Genomic DNA, 15,260 nt, shown 5'->3' with positions numbered 1-15,260 from the left:
ATCTGCTTCCCATATGCAGTACTTTACATTTGTAAAAGTTAAACTTCAGTTGCCACCTCTCGGGCTTCCATGTGCCACAGTATCTCAGCCCATCTACTCAACTTTTCTAGATCCTGTTGCAGCAGCAGCAGCATACTGTCATGAACAACCCTGCTGACCTTCGTATCATCTGCAAACTTGGACATTAAGCCTGATATACCATCATGAATATCATTAATGAATACAGAAAACAACAATGGACCCAACACTGAACCCTGGGGGTCTCCACTAATAACATTAGTCCACGAAGAGCAGTGTCCATTGATTACCACTCTTTGTCTTCTTCCACTCAACCATCCCTTTATCTATAGCAGCAATTTGTGCAGCAGGCTTTCATGTGCCACAGTATCAAAAAGCCTTTCTAAGATCCAAATATATATCAAAATTATTCTTTGCATCCAGTTCCTTTGTGACTACATCATAGAATCCAATCAAATTGGTCAGACAAGACTTTACCTTAACAAACCCATGCTGTGTCCGAGCTATAACTGAAGTCTTGTCTAGATGATCCTGCAATGCTTCTTTAACCAGTGCCTCCGTTAATTTCCCTAGAACAGGAGTTAAACTAACAGGTCTGTAATTACCTGTCTCCCCCTTTGATCATCCTTTGTGGATTGGGGTCACATTTGCACATTTACAGTCCATGGATACCTCCCCCGAGTCCAAGGAAGCTGTCATAATTATGGCTAAGGGTTTGCTTCCTTCCTTTGCTGCCTCCTTTAATATAACTGAATAGATTCCATCCACCTCAGGTGCCTTTCTTATGTTTATCTTCAATTTTTCCTGCACTTTACTCTCAGTTATTACAAGATTATCTAGTTTATTGCCAGAGTTTAATGCAACTCTGGCATTCCCCTCCCTGAATAACTCCTCATGTGTGAATGTAAATGCAAAATATTCATTTAGTTTGTTAGCTACCCGAGCAGGATCACCAATAGTTGAACCATCAATATCAAATGGACCAATCTGATTCATCCTCTTCCTTCTAGAGGTTACATAAGTAAAGAACTCTCTGCTGTTTTTCTTTGCATCTTTTTGACAGAGATTTCTCGTAATTTGCCTTTGCCTGCCTAACCTCCGTTGTGACTTGGCTACAGACTAGCTTAAATCTATCATAGGCTTCTGTGTCACCTGTTAATTTCTATTTATCCCATGCATTTTTCTTCTCTGCCAAATGTCTAATTAGTTCACCTGACATCCATTTAGGTCTAAATTTTGAACAATATTTCTTAGTTGGTATGAAAAGCCTAGTAGCTTCCAAGATTATTTCTTTGAATAATTCCCATTTTGAATTTGCTGTTGGTAACATCATCAGTTGGTCCCACCGTATAGAATTTAAGTACTGTCTCAGACCACCTTAGTCACTTTTACGAAAGCAAAAACCTTCCCTTTTCCCCTGATGGTAGTTACCTCTTTGAGTAAATCCCACTTCAGCATACTGTGATCACTGCCACCTGGTGGTTCCTTTATCTGCAGATTCGTAATGCATGAAGAATCACTACTGATAATCAGATCAAGAGTTTTACTCCCTCTAGTTGCCTGAACATGCTGCTGTAGAAAACAATCATCCAATAAATCCACAAAAGCCTTGCTAGTGTGTGAGTGACCAACCCACAAATTCCAGTCAATCTCTGGAAAATTAAAATCCTCCATTATAAGACACTCTAATTTACTGGCCCACTCTATTTCTCTGCACAATTGCTCATTATGCTCATCAGATTCGTTAGGCCTATAGCACACACCTACTCTCATTTTTCCTTTCCCAGTGCTTATGTCACAACAAACAGACTCAACATTGCATTGTCCACCAACATCAATTGGATTCACTTCCTTAGATTTTATGTGTTTCTTAACTAACAGCATAACCCTTCCTTCCTCCCTCCCTGTCCTTTCTGCAAACTGGTTCCATTCTAGAGTAATATTAGTGATATTACTCTTTTTGATATTTACCTATCATTTTCCTCATTTTATTCCAAACTACCTGAGCCTCATGTTATCCCAGATTATCTGTTGTAGATATGAATTGAATCCATGAACTTCATCTCTGTTTCTCAGTGAATCTTGCTATAGCTCGCATTCTTTTATACTGAATCAGATTGTAGGTGGGGTGTCTATAGAAATGGTTTTGGACCCTATTTTGTTGCTTTCTGCATAATTGGTATGCACCACACCTTCGGATATTTTGGGAATCACGATTTCTATGATATTTCTAAGCATGACATTTCCAGTATCATATTTCTGATTCATACAATAACAGTTCTGTAAACGAGGTTTGTAGATACCCTGTATATTTAGTAAAGTGATAACAAAATAATGAGCATCTGAAAGGGAAAATTTTGTGCAAACCAAGGACATTTTGTTTCTACACATCTGTTATCTTACCCATTCATTCATTCCTCCAATCGGTGCATGGAAACAAACATAATATCCAGTGCTTCAACTACAATACAGTATATGGTACATGTGATATGTACAAAAAAAAATAATAAAAGAAGTAGATAATTCCCAGATTGCTATTCAATCCAATTTTAATGAAATTTGGGGTGGCTTTACAAATCTTTCTGAAAGACCCAAATATAAAATTGCACTGAAAGCTGTCCACTGGGAGTTCAGTTATTATGTGAAGATGGACAGACAGATAGGGACTGGATGAACATGAAAACAACAGATGCTAATGCCTATATATATGTTAATGCATGCACCTGAAAAATGGAATAGTAAAGTGTGTTTTATTTATTCATTTAAATTATTTAATCCATTTCATCCATTGGTGACAGAACAGTTAAAAACTGAATAAATTTTATTTTTGGCTATAATGTGGGTGTTAAAGTTGTTGCTCAAATGTTATATCAAGGTTGCACTGTGTGTGTGTGTTTTTTTCGTATTTATGCATTAAGGAGTATGTATGTGTGCATACGTGCGTGTACACACGCACACACACACACACGCCGGGATCAATGCGGTCCATTGCTCACCTGTCTCAAGATCCCTCTGCGGCGGAAGACACCAGTAATCACCAAGTCAGACTTGACTCTACACATCTCCTGAACCTGACACCAGTGGCTGTGACCTCTGAGACAAACTCACTGGACATGACTATTGCTGCAGCTTGCTGCCAAGGCCATTGGTCTCCCCATACCAGTGAACCCTTGCACAGTACTTTCTTCCTACTTCCTGGGTGGGGGGGAGGAGAAGTCTATTGTCTCCTCACTACCCCATTTTCTTCCCTCTGGTGGGGGCATGGGCATGCCTCACTGACCATCTGGGGTTGCCTTCTATATTGACCCCACCTCTGTCTTACCCCCAGCCTTCAGTCTCCCCACCCTCTCTCTAACTTTGCGATCACGTCTAATGAAACAAAAATTATTCCAAACCCACACTCAAAAACTTAAGTCAACCATGCAACAACCCTATTACCATTCAGCCTATCCCCCTTTCAGCATTTTAGTAACTTTTTTTTTTTTTTTTTTTTAGGTTCTAGCTACTGAAATCTCAGGAAATTAGATGGCAAGACTTGCCAGAGTAAATATACTGGGTGTACCTGGTCCCATTAGGGGGGCCCAATGGGTAAAAGATCAAATGAACAATTGTATAAAACATTACACATCACAATATCCATACACTTTTAAATCTCTGGCCTTCACAGTGTACTGTACTCGCAGTCACCAATCCTTCGGACCTCACGGACCACTAAACTCAAAATTTTGAATCCCGCCGACCACTACCATGACTTTTTCCATAAAAGTAGCATTCTAAATATGAAATGGTACTTACACTTGTTTTTGCACTCCAAGTTATTTGCAAAAAATTGGATATCATTAATGTTAATATAATTAATAATATAATGGCCTTATAATGATAAAAAAAGTATAATAAATAAACAAAGATATATTCATTATGAAAAATGCAAAAAAACATTTTAAATTTCATTTTATTAAAAAAGAATTAACAGAAACAATTAATATTAACAATTATCAAATATCGAGTGCACCTCGACATAGAGGTGTATAAAGGATTAATTATAGCAAAATAATCAGTGTGACATTTGTTGCTGCTTGTTGGAAATAAGCTGTTGGATTTTTGGCTCCAATGACATTACTGCAACACGGAGAGCCGTTTGTATTTCTAGCTGACAGCGGTACTTGTTTTTAATTGCCGTAACTGATGAAAATGTCTTTTCACATATATGTGTAGTTTTTTTTTTTTTTTTTATGTAGACCCCAAAGACGAGAGGTATTAGAACCTACCGTGCTTGGGTTGGAGATTCAGAAGATGAAAGAAGATATTTGTTGACATTGGACTTGAACTTCTGTAGACTGCAATTTTCAGGAAATATGTATGAAGGAAGGTTGTTCCAGAAAACGGCAGTTGCATGAATAAACGAGGAAGATGAAAAGTTGGTTCTGTGAGTTTGAAGTTGGACAGTAAATGGATGTTGGCTGGTGGCGGCACGTGTTCGGACTGTTTTGAAAGAGAGAGCGGGAATTATAGAAGCCAGTTCAGAAGAACAGTGCCCATGGAAGTATCTGTAGAAGAGGCATGCAGCAGAAGCAGTGCGTCTATGAGAAAGCGAGTGGAGAGACTCTGTTAGAGATGAATCATTAATTAACCTAACTGCCCTCTTCTGAATGGAATCAAGAAGCCTGAGAGAGGTTTTGGGGACACCACCCCAGATGTGAGAAGAATATTCCATGGCTGGGTGGATTTGCAATTTATACAGAGTGAGCAGCTGTTTGGAAGAAAAGTAATGCTGAGAGCGAAAGAGAAAACCAAGTTTTTTAGATGCAGAGGAAGCAATATTTGTAATGTGCTTGTTCCAAAAGAGATTAGAAGTCATGGTAATCCTCAAAAGAGATATCATTTTGCCTAGAAATCAGAGTGTCACTAAAGATAAGTATAGGAGCAAAAGAATCCTTTTTGTGAGATATAAGACAAGACTGAGTTTTAGAAGGGTTGAAATCAACTAAGTTGTCTTTGCCCCACTGGAGAATTACCCGAAAATCAGCATTTAAGGAATTGGTAGCAGATTTTCGAGAAGTTGAAGCTGATTGAGCAGGACAAGGTTTCTCAAAATGGATTGTTTGTTTGTTATTTGGAGCATTAACAACTAAGGCCATATTGCTCCGGAGATATGCGGTGGCCATTCACTGACCTTTCCGCATCCTCCGTATTTGGTGGGCACGGGCTCGAACCCCGGTCTAATCAAGAAGCGTGTGCTACGCACTGCTGCTCCTGCCCACCTGGCTACGGAGGCGCCTTCTCTCAAAATGGATAGTGGAATGCAATGTGCTATCATCGGCAAAACTATGGACAGGATTTCCAGTCAATGGAAGAAGGTCATTAATATCTGAACCTTGGAGGACATCGGCATTAGTGGAGAAGTTAGAAGACAGAGAGCCATCTACCATCACCCTCAGTGAGCGATCAGAGAGAAAACTGGATAACCAGTTACTAAAAACAGTTGGCAAACCATAAGATGGAAGCTTGTTTAGAAGACCTTTATGCCAAACATGATCGAAAGCCTTTGAGATGTCAAGAGCAACTACTTGTGTTTCACTGAACTTTTCCATTGAATTAGTCCATAAATGGGTAACATAAGCCAGAATATCACCAGTGGATCAACACCACTGACAGAATCCACACTGGCGATCGTTGATCAGACGGAAGGTTTCTAGGTAGTTTAAGAGTTGGCGGTTAATTGATTTCTCCATTACATTAGAAAGAGTAGAAGTAATTCCCAACGATAATTGGATGGGAGGAAGGTTGTTCATATTGGATGCTCATATCCAGCCAGTCCCTTTTTAGGAACTGGCTGGATATGAGCAAATTTCCAAGCAGAAGGAAAAACACCTTTGGAATAAGAAAGCGAAAAAAGGCGGCAAAGAAAAGGAGTAAGTTCAGGAGCACAGGTTTTGAGAACAAGTGGAGAAACACCATCAGGATCTGGAGCTTTCTTAGCATCAAGATTCGTCAAAATCGTTCTGACATCCTTTCGACGGAAGACCACAGGAGGCATTGAATGGAGTCTGTTGGGAATGGCGGGAGGTGTTTTACTTTGTCTTTTTCAAATCCTTCAAAGCCTTTTATGTGCCGTGGACATTTTCTTCCATGCACCATTTAAACAACTTTTAGTAATTTCCTTCCAGAGGTCTTATTAATGTTTAAGATGGCATGGTAAATATTGCAAGATTTCCAAAAGTCTCTTAACGTAAAATTTTTCTCACCGTCTACTGCAGACAATGCCTGAGCAAATATTGTGCGTAAATAGTATGCTTTTAAATTCGAAATAACACCCTTATCCATAGGTTGGATGAGTGAAGCCATGTTTGGCATAGAAATATGACTCTCGTGTTCGAATTGAAATCATCTAGATGCATAGATGTCTATTATTATTATTATTATTATTACTCATATAGTGCAAGGAAGCCTGAGGCTTATGCTGCACCAGCTAAAAAAAAAAAAATTCCAAGTTATCCAGAGAGAGAGAGAGAGAGAGAGAGAGAGAGAGAGAGAGAGAGAGAGAGAGAGAGAGAGAGAGAGAGAGCCCATACTCACCAGAAGTGAGTCCCTGGGGTGGAAGTGTTATCTAATTAATTAGATAATTTAAGCGTTATTATCTTATTATTATCTTATTAATTATTTATTAATTAATAAGATAATAACGCTTATATCTTATAAGCATTATTATCTTATTAATTATCTTATTTAAGCGTTATCTAGTTAATTATCTAATTTAACAAGTACAGGTCACTGTTGAACAAAAGCCGAGAATTAGGGTTGAATTTGAAAGTGTCTGCAATTCTGCCCAGACACGATAGGAGGGAGTATATGATGAGAGCCTTGTCGATCAATTCGGCCCTGGAAAGATTGTGCAAGGCTCAAGGGGTAGAATTTTTTTCAGCCTGGACTGTACTTGTTAACAGGAGAGATTGCTTCTACAGGGATGGGATACACTTAAATAGAAAGGGTGCAAGAATATTTGCTGATGCTATCGAGGCAGTGTTAGGTGGGTCGGAAAACTGCTAGCTTGGGGGGAGACAAAGACCAATAGATTGACAGTAGCCACTGGCAGAGGTGAAAGAGATTCTTGCACTGCTTCTATTAGAATGAGCAGAAGCCTGAAAAACAAGATGCATGGTATTTCAGAGACTGCTGGGAGCCATTGCGGTACAAATAAACACTTGGGTTGTGTTAGGGTAGCTAAGAACAGAAACAGGTGCAGGTATACTTGCGTGTACACCAATGCTAGGAGTTTAGTAAATAAATTTGATGAATTTGAGGTATTGCTCAAAACATCAAAGGCAGATATTGTTGGGATATCAGAGACATGGTGTCACACAGATATAAGGGATGCAGAACTGCAATTTGGGGAGTACAACGTCTACAGAAAGGATAGACAGGATAGGAAGGGGGGAGGGGTTATGCTATTAGTTAAGAAACACATAAAAACCAAGGAAGTGAAGCCAGTCGACATCGCTGGACAGTGCAGTGTTGAGTCAGTTTGGTGTGACATAAGCACTGGGAGATCAAAATTGAGAGTAGGAGTGTGCTATAGGCCTAATGACTCTGATGAGTATAATAAGGAACTGTACAGGGAAATAGAGTGGGCCAGTAAATCAGAGAGTCTTATAATGGGAGATTTTAATTTCCCAGATATTGACTGGAATTTGGGGGCTGGTTATTCACACACTAGCAGGGCTTTTGTGGATTTATTGGATGATTGTTTTCTACATCAGCATGTTCAGGAGGCAACTAGAGGGAGTAATACTCTTGATTCGATTATCAGCAGTGATTCTTCATGCATTAAGAATCTGCAGATAAATGAACCACTAGGTGGCAGTGATCACAGTGTGCTGAAGTGGGATTTACTGAAAGAGGTAACTACCATTAGGGGTAAAGGGAAGGGTTATTGCTTCCGTAAAGGCGACTACGATGGACTGAGACAGTATTTAAATTCTATACAGTGGGACCAACTGATGATGTTACCAACAGCAAATTCAAAATGGGAAGCATTCAAAGAACTTATCTTGGAAGCTACTAGCCTTTACATACCAACTAAGAAATATTGTTCAAGGTTTAGGCCAAAATGGATGTCAGATGAACTAATGAGGCATATGGCAGAGAAGAAAAATGCATGGGATACTTACAAATTAACACATGACACAGAAGCCTATGATAGATACAAGTTGATATGCAACCAAGTTACAAAGGAGGTTAGGCAGGCGAAGGCAGATTACGAGAAATCCTTGGCAAGGGATGCAAAGAAAAACAGCAAAGAGTTCTTTACTTATGTAAACTCTAGAAGGAAGGGGATGAATCAGATTGGTCCACTTGATATTGATGGGTCAAGTGTTGATGATCCTGCTCAGGTAGCTAACAAACTAAATGAATATTTTGCATCGACATTCACACATGAGGAGTTATTCAGCGAGGGGAATGCCAGAGGTGTATTCAACTCTAGCAGTAAGCTACAGAATCTTGAAATAACTGGGAGTAAAGTGGAGGAGAAACTGTTGAAGATAAACACAAGAAAGGCACCCGGGGTGGATGGGATCTATCCAGTTATATTAAAGGAGGCAGCAAAGGAAGTAAGCAAACCCTTAGCCATAATTATGAGAGCTTCCTTGGACTCAGGGGAGGTACTCATAGACTGGAAATGTGCAAATGTGACCCCCAATTCACAAAGGAGGATCAAAGGCTGACACAAGTAACTATAGACCTGTGAGCTTAACTTCTGTTCCAGGAAAATTAATGGAGGCACTGATTAAAGAAGCACTGCAGGATCATTTAGACAAGACTTCAGTTATAGCTCAGACACAGCATGGTTTTGTTAAGGGGAAGTCTTGCCTGACCAACTTGATTGGATACTATGATGCAGTCACAAAAGAACTGGATGCAGGGAATAACTTTGATATTATATACTTGGATCTTAGAAAGGCTTTTGATATTGTTGCACATGGAAGACTGCTACACAAATTGGAGCAGTGTGACATTGGAGGCAAATTGCTGCTATGGATAAAGGGGTGGTTGAGTGGGAGAAGACAGAGAGTGGTAATCAATGGACACTGCTCATCGTGGACTAATGTTATTAGTGGAGTCCCTCAGGGCTCAGTGTTGGGTCCATTATTGTTTTCTGTATTTATAAATGATATTGATGATGGTATATCAAGCTTAATGTCCAAGTTTGCAGACGATACAAAGGTTGGCAGGGTTGTCAAGGACACTACTGACACTATGCTGCTGCAACAGGATCTGGAAAGGTTGAGCAGATGGGCTGAGAGGTGGCAAATGAAGTTTAACATTGACAAATGTAAAGTACTACACATGGGAAACAGCAACCCCAGAGCAACGTATCAACTCTGTGGTACTACACTGACAGTGGTAGAGAATGAAAGGGACTTGGGGGTGATTGTGCAGGCAGATATGAAGTTCTCTGAGCAGTGCAGACGGGCTGCAAGAGTAGCTCATGGAGTATTGTCAATGATATACAGGAATTTTTCCAGCAGGGATAAGGAGGTGATTATTCCATTGTATAAGGCAATGGTCAGGCCACACCTAGAGTACTGTATACAGGTCTGGAGGCCTCATTTCAAGAAGGATGTAGAGCTGCTGGAACGAGTACAGAGAAGGGCAACAAGATTAGTGAATGGAACAAAGGGGTGCTCTTACGAAGAAAGGCTTAAGTTTTGCAAATTACAGTGTCTGGAGACTAGGCACCAGCGAGGTGATCTGATAGAGGTGTATAAAGCCTTGAATGGTTTAAGCATGCTCAATGCTGATGGGATTCTTCCTCTAGCTCAGAAAAATCACCTGAGAGGGCATAAATTCAAATTGAGGAAAGACAGATGTAGGATAGACGTGCGGAAATTTGCCTTTAGCAAGCGGGTGGTTGGTTGGTGGAACAGACTGCCATCCCTTGTGGTGGAGGTTGATAGCCTAAATAAGTTTAAGGCTCAGCTGGACAGGTATTTTGAACGAACAGAGGGGTGAAGTGGAAGTGGGTTTTTTTTTGGCTGATGCTGCATAAGCTTGCTTTCTTGCATCAAATGCCTCTACTAATGCTAATGCTAATAGAAGCAAAATCTTGAAAAGAACGTCGTTGGCTTTACAATATTTTCAACCTTGTGAATGAAGCAACTTTTAAAACAATCCTCACAGAGAGATACTTTTATCCATGCTCTCTGGTTCGATCGAAAATCCACGGGTAGGGTGGATTTTCGATCGAACCATTTTCGATTTCGATCTTTATTGATGCCTTTAAATACACAAGGATTTCCAGAATGGCACACAAGCAGTGGTTTTGATCTGTAATTTTCCATTGCATTAGCCCCAAGCAAGCGCGTGGCCCTATCTTTTGACACCTTGAAACCTGGCATTGTATTTTCCTCTTTCACAATTCATGTTCGATCCGGCATTTTTTTCCAATACAGATCAGTCTTGTCAATGTTAAAATTTTCTTCATTGAATAGCTGCCTTCATCAATAATTTTTTCCAACACTTCACAAAATTTCTCTCCAGCTGCAGAATCGGCACTGTTAACTTCACCGCATACTTTAACGTTGTGGAAACCAGCACGATGCTTGAACCTATTAAACCACCCGTTGCTTGCCACGAACTTGGGTTGGGGTTCGCCGTACTTATCCTTAATATCTTTATAAATACTTCTTGCTTTTGCTTGAATGGTCATTAGACTCAGGGGCACTCGCTTCTGAATCTGATTTTCCACCCATATTATTAACAGCTGTTCCATCTTCGATATAGCACCTCAATGTTGTTTGTGATCACTGTTGATCTTAAGTGCGTTGATCCTTTGACATGTTCTTTTATACGTGCACTGTCCTTTAAAATAGTATTCACTGTTGAAGCAGCGAGACCTAACTCCCATGCAATAGATGACAAACTTTGTCCTGCTTCGTACTTCTTAATCATTTTCATCTTCATTTCTAAATCAATTTTGTTTCGTTTCCTGGCACTGCCAGCACTTGCAGTTTTCATTGGCCACTTTCCCTTCATGATTGTAATACGTAAATAGGAATGAAGAGAAGTTTCTGAAAATTTGTTTTTTATATGATTGAAGATTTCAGTGAAAGGGAACACATTTCACCATAATAGCGTAAAAACCCATAGAATTGCAGTTATCAGTATTGTCGCAAATGCAATAAGATTGAGTTTACTAACCGTTTATAATTATATGTACTAACAGAAAAGCCCAATAAACCAAAAAGTGCAAATCATTTTTATTGTTTTTTGGTTGTGGCGTCCAGAAACATGCTTTAGAAAAATGATCTTTTATAAATATAAAAGATCATAAATATGATCTTTTAGCGAGATAAATAGTTTAGTAATATAGCAAAATTTTCAATTTCCAAGGAATTGGAACGAATTACAAAAAAAAAAAAAAAAAAAAAAAAATGCAAAATGTGTTTCCACGATTTTTTTAAGTTTGCACCGGCAGGCTAAAACTTACATCGGGGAGTTCTTGTATTGTTATTTTGTACGTTTAATACAAATCTTGGCACAATTATCCGATTATTCCCCCTATTATTGCTTCTGATCACCCGTTTCCTGGCTTCTCGAAGGATGGCACTGACTTGTGAGAATTTACTTTTGTGTAAACAAAACTAGTTTATGGTAACTAAAACTTAAGTGCACTCTGAAAAACATCATTGTGAAAGATGAGATGTTAAATTAACAAAAGAATAGAAACAGTTTTTCTAAGTTGTTTAACACACACACTCCCTCGCTCTCCACTGGAAAAGACCAGTTGCAATTGTTATGCCATTTCAAAGGATCTTTTGCTACGGTATAATCTATTTTTTGTGCCATTTTATCTGAGCTAATATCTTTTTTGGAACTTGTGTCTTTTAATTAATATAAAGTTTGTTTACATTAAATCTCATCTAGTAGTGTTATGGAGACAAAACGTAAACTGACGTAATTAAGCCTTGAAATTAAACTGAAAATTATAACCAGAGGCTAATAGGATGGAATGAAGCAAAACGGACATTGCAAAGAAATACAACATCCCTTTACTTACTTTATCTACAAACCTACTTTATCTATAATACTGTAAATCAAGAAAAAAAAAAAACTTGAAGTGCATGATACTGGAGCAGCAATAAAAAAACGGGAAATGAATTCTTGGTTCAAAACACGAGGGGCTTGAAACAAACCAACAAATGAGTGCATGTAATTTGCTAATATCAGGTCCGATTTTGCAAGAAAAGGCAAATTATCTAGCTCAGAAACATGGAATTAGCAACTTCAAATGCACAGCAGTGGCTGGCTCCAAAGATTTAAAGACAGGAATAATTTGGTTTCACGAAATGTTTGCGGCGAGTCTGGATTACTCAACAAAGAAAAGGCTGCAGACTGGTTGTGTTCTGTATCTCGATGCGACATGTTTATTTTATAATTTGCTGCCAAACAAAACATTTGCTATTTGAGTAGAGTCTTGTCATGGTGGAAAATTAAGTAAACAAAGACTCAATATTCTGTTATGCTGCAATTCAGATGGATTTGGATTTAGATTTTATTGGTGCATTAGCAGCTTTGGCTATAATGCGCCAAGACCATGTCATATATAAAAAAATTAAACATTCATTGACCTAACTAGTTAGGTCACCATGTCAAAATAAATAATAACAAATGTATAAAAGATAAATCAATAGAAAAGCACAATAAAATGTAAATTTTATATACCAGTAAAAATGTTTATTGATTTTAAAAAGCTAAAAACAGCAGACACATGGTCATTGTCAGATAAAATCTGACTGAGTGTATAAGGCTCAGCCGGATGACTAAAAACGGTAAAATATAAATCACGTTCGTGTCTAAAACGTGGACACACGGTTAAAATGTGACGAATAGATAAAATGGTACCACAGTTCTCGCACATAGGACAGTCATCTGCCCTCAGCAGAAAAGAATGTGTAAGATGACTGTGTCCTATGCGGAGACGAGCTAGAACAACTTCCTCCTTACGATTCCTGTGCAGACTAGACTGCCACGGTTCAATTACAGGCTTTATACGATATAATTTATTCGCAGTCTGTCTATTCCACGAATCCTGCCATTGGGAATGTATCTTTTGATGTACTATTTGCCTGTAGTCTGTATAGGGGACTAACAGGCAGCGGTTATTATTGTGAATTGCTGATTTGGCTGCGGCGTCAGCCAAATCATTTCGCCTAATCCCAATGTGGCTGGGAATCCAGCAGAAGCGGATATCATATTCGTGTTGATGGAGAACATGAATCTTCTGCCGAATGCTAGACAGAACTGGATGAGGATTATATCTCACAGATATTAAAGCCTGTAACGTGCTAAGAGAGTCGGAATATAAAATGAACCGTTGGTATTGGCATTTACTAATGCTAACTCTACAGCGTGCAGCTCTGCAGTAAATATGCTGCATTCAGAGGGAATCTGCTCTGATATAGTGCTGTCTGTAAATTCAGCAGCAGATCCCACATATGATTCTGACTTCGAACCGTCTGTGTAGACTGGCGCGAAGTCGGAATATTCAGTTCGGTATGCTGAATGAAGCTGCAGGTAGACACACGATGGAGTGTCCAACTTTCCCCAGTTTCTAAGCGACAAGTCGCATGCCGGGACACAAGCATGCCAGGGTGGAAAGGGTTGCTTTGATGTTTGGGCAACCTTGTCTACCTTGATATTGAGTTCTCTGAGTAGCTCTTGGAGACGAATACCAAAATGACGATTGGCAGTCTTACGGGTATTGTATAAATTTTCCCATCGTGGCTCAAAAACGAATGGCCACGTAGGATGGTCTGGCAGGGATTTCAGTTTTAAAGCATACTTTAAAGACAACTGCTTACGTCGAAGCGATAACGGTGGTTCGTTTGCTTCGACGTATAAGCTCTGGACAGGAGATGTGCAATATGCTCCAGTAGTAATACGTAGGGCTTGATGATGGACGGGGTCCAGCCATCGAAGGACACTGTCTCTGGCTGAGGAATATACTTGGGACCCATAATCTAGTTTGGATCGCAACAATTCAGATGGCAATACAAAACTATGCCCACTTGTGATTGGTAAATTTTCCAAGCTAAGATGTTTTAAAGAAGTTAACCAACTTCCCTGTGATTATGTGGCAAATAGAAGTGCTTGGGTTATGGTCAAAATTTTTCAGTCTTGGTTATCAAAAGTGGACAGAAGAATGGCTTCAGAAAAAATGAATATTTTGATGATTTTAGATTGTTGTACAGCACATTCTTCTGAGACTTAAGTTGACAAATATACGGCTGCTGTTTTTACCTCCCATTACCACCAGTTTTATGCAGCCACCAAACCAAGGCATTATTTAAACCACAAGAGCATACAGAGCCTGCCCGATAAGGTACTTAATCCTCAATGTAGGAGGGGGGGAACAATTTGCAGCCAAACTGGAATGTCTTGGATGCTATCCGTAATCTTGTTATTGCTTGGGACAGTATTGCATCAAGTGTAATAATCAATTGCTTCATAAAAAGTGCTTTAGAGGGAACCAGGGGCTCACATCTGGTGAGTATGGGCTTGGCACACCCCAGGGTCCTGAGCTGGATATCATCATTCTTCTCTTTATTGGTGATTCCCTTCTACTTCTGACTCTCTCTCTCTCTCTCTCTCTCTCTCTCTCTCTCTCTCTCTCTCTCTCTCTCTCTCTCTCTCTCTCTCTCTCACACACACACACACAGGGTACCTCAGGAATTTTTTTTGGCTGGTGCAGCATAAGCCTCAGGCTTCCTTGTATTCCTTGTACCATATGGCTAATGCTAATAATAATAATAATATCATTGAAAAACATGGTTCAGCAGACGAATGTGATAGAAACATTGAGGAATGGAGGAAGGGGCATAAGGATTTTGTTAGAGAATTTGAAGAGTTTTTGAAGGTACATGATGTAATTTCTACCACAACAACTCAACACCAAAACAATGATGTTTTTGTTTTGACAACGAAAGTGATGAAGTACACACACTGTCATTTAAAAAGAGATGCCCAAAATGCATTGAGCATAATAGAGAATGTGTTGGCCTGCAGTAACATTGATAAAGAAACAACTATTGCATTTGATAATGTCTGTGATGTAGTTAAAAATGCACATAGGACAAAACATGCAAAGAACATTGGATTCTTTCTTTAAATTAGATTAATTTATCAAAAAGTTAATGGTTTGTATGTCTCCTTTTATATTAAGATTAATTCTTTTTACTGTG

General features: G+C 39.2%; 1 protein-coding gene across 1 annotated transcript in view; it reads right to left on the bottom strand.

The window, feature by feature from the left end:
- fab1 (1-phosphatidylinositol 3-phosphate 5-kinase fab1) overlaps positions 1-15,260 on the bottom strand; it is an 809,612-nt gene that overhangs the window by 38,604 nt on the left and 755,748 nt on the right. The window lies entirely within an intron of this gene.

This window comes from Mastigoproctus giganteus, chromosome 9 (genome assembly GCF_048544385.1).
Source record: "Mastigoproctus giganteus isolate SK-2022 chromosome 9, ASM4854438v1, whole genome shotgun sequence".
NCBI classification, from domain to species: Eukaryota; Metazoa; Arthropoda; class Arachnida; order Uropygi; family Thelyphonidae; genus Mastigoproctus; species Mastigoproctus giganteus.
This window is presented reverse-complemented; position numbering and strand designations above follow the sequence as displayed.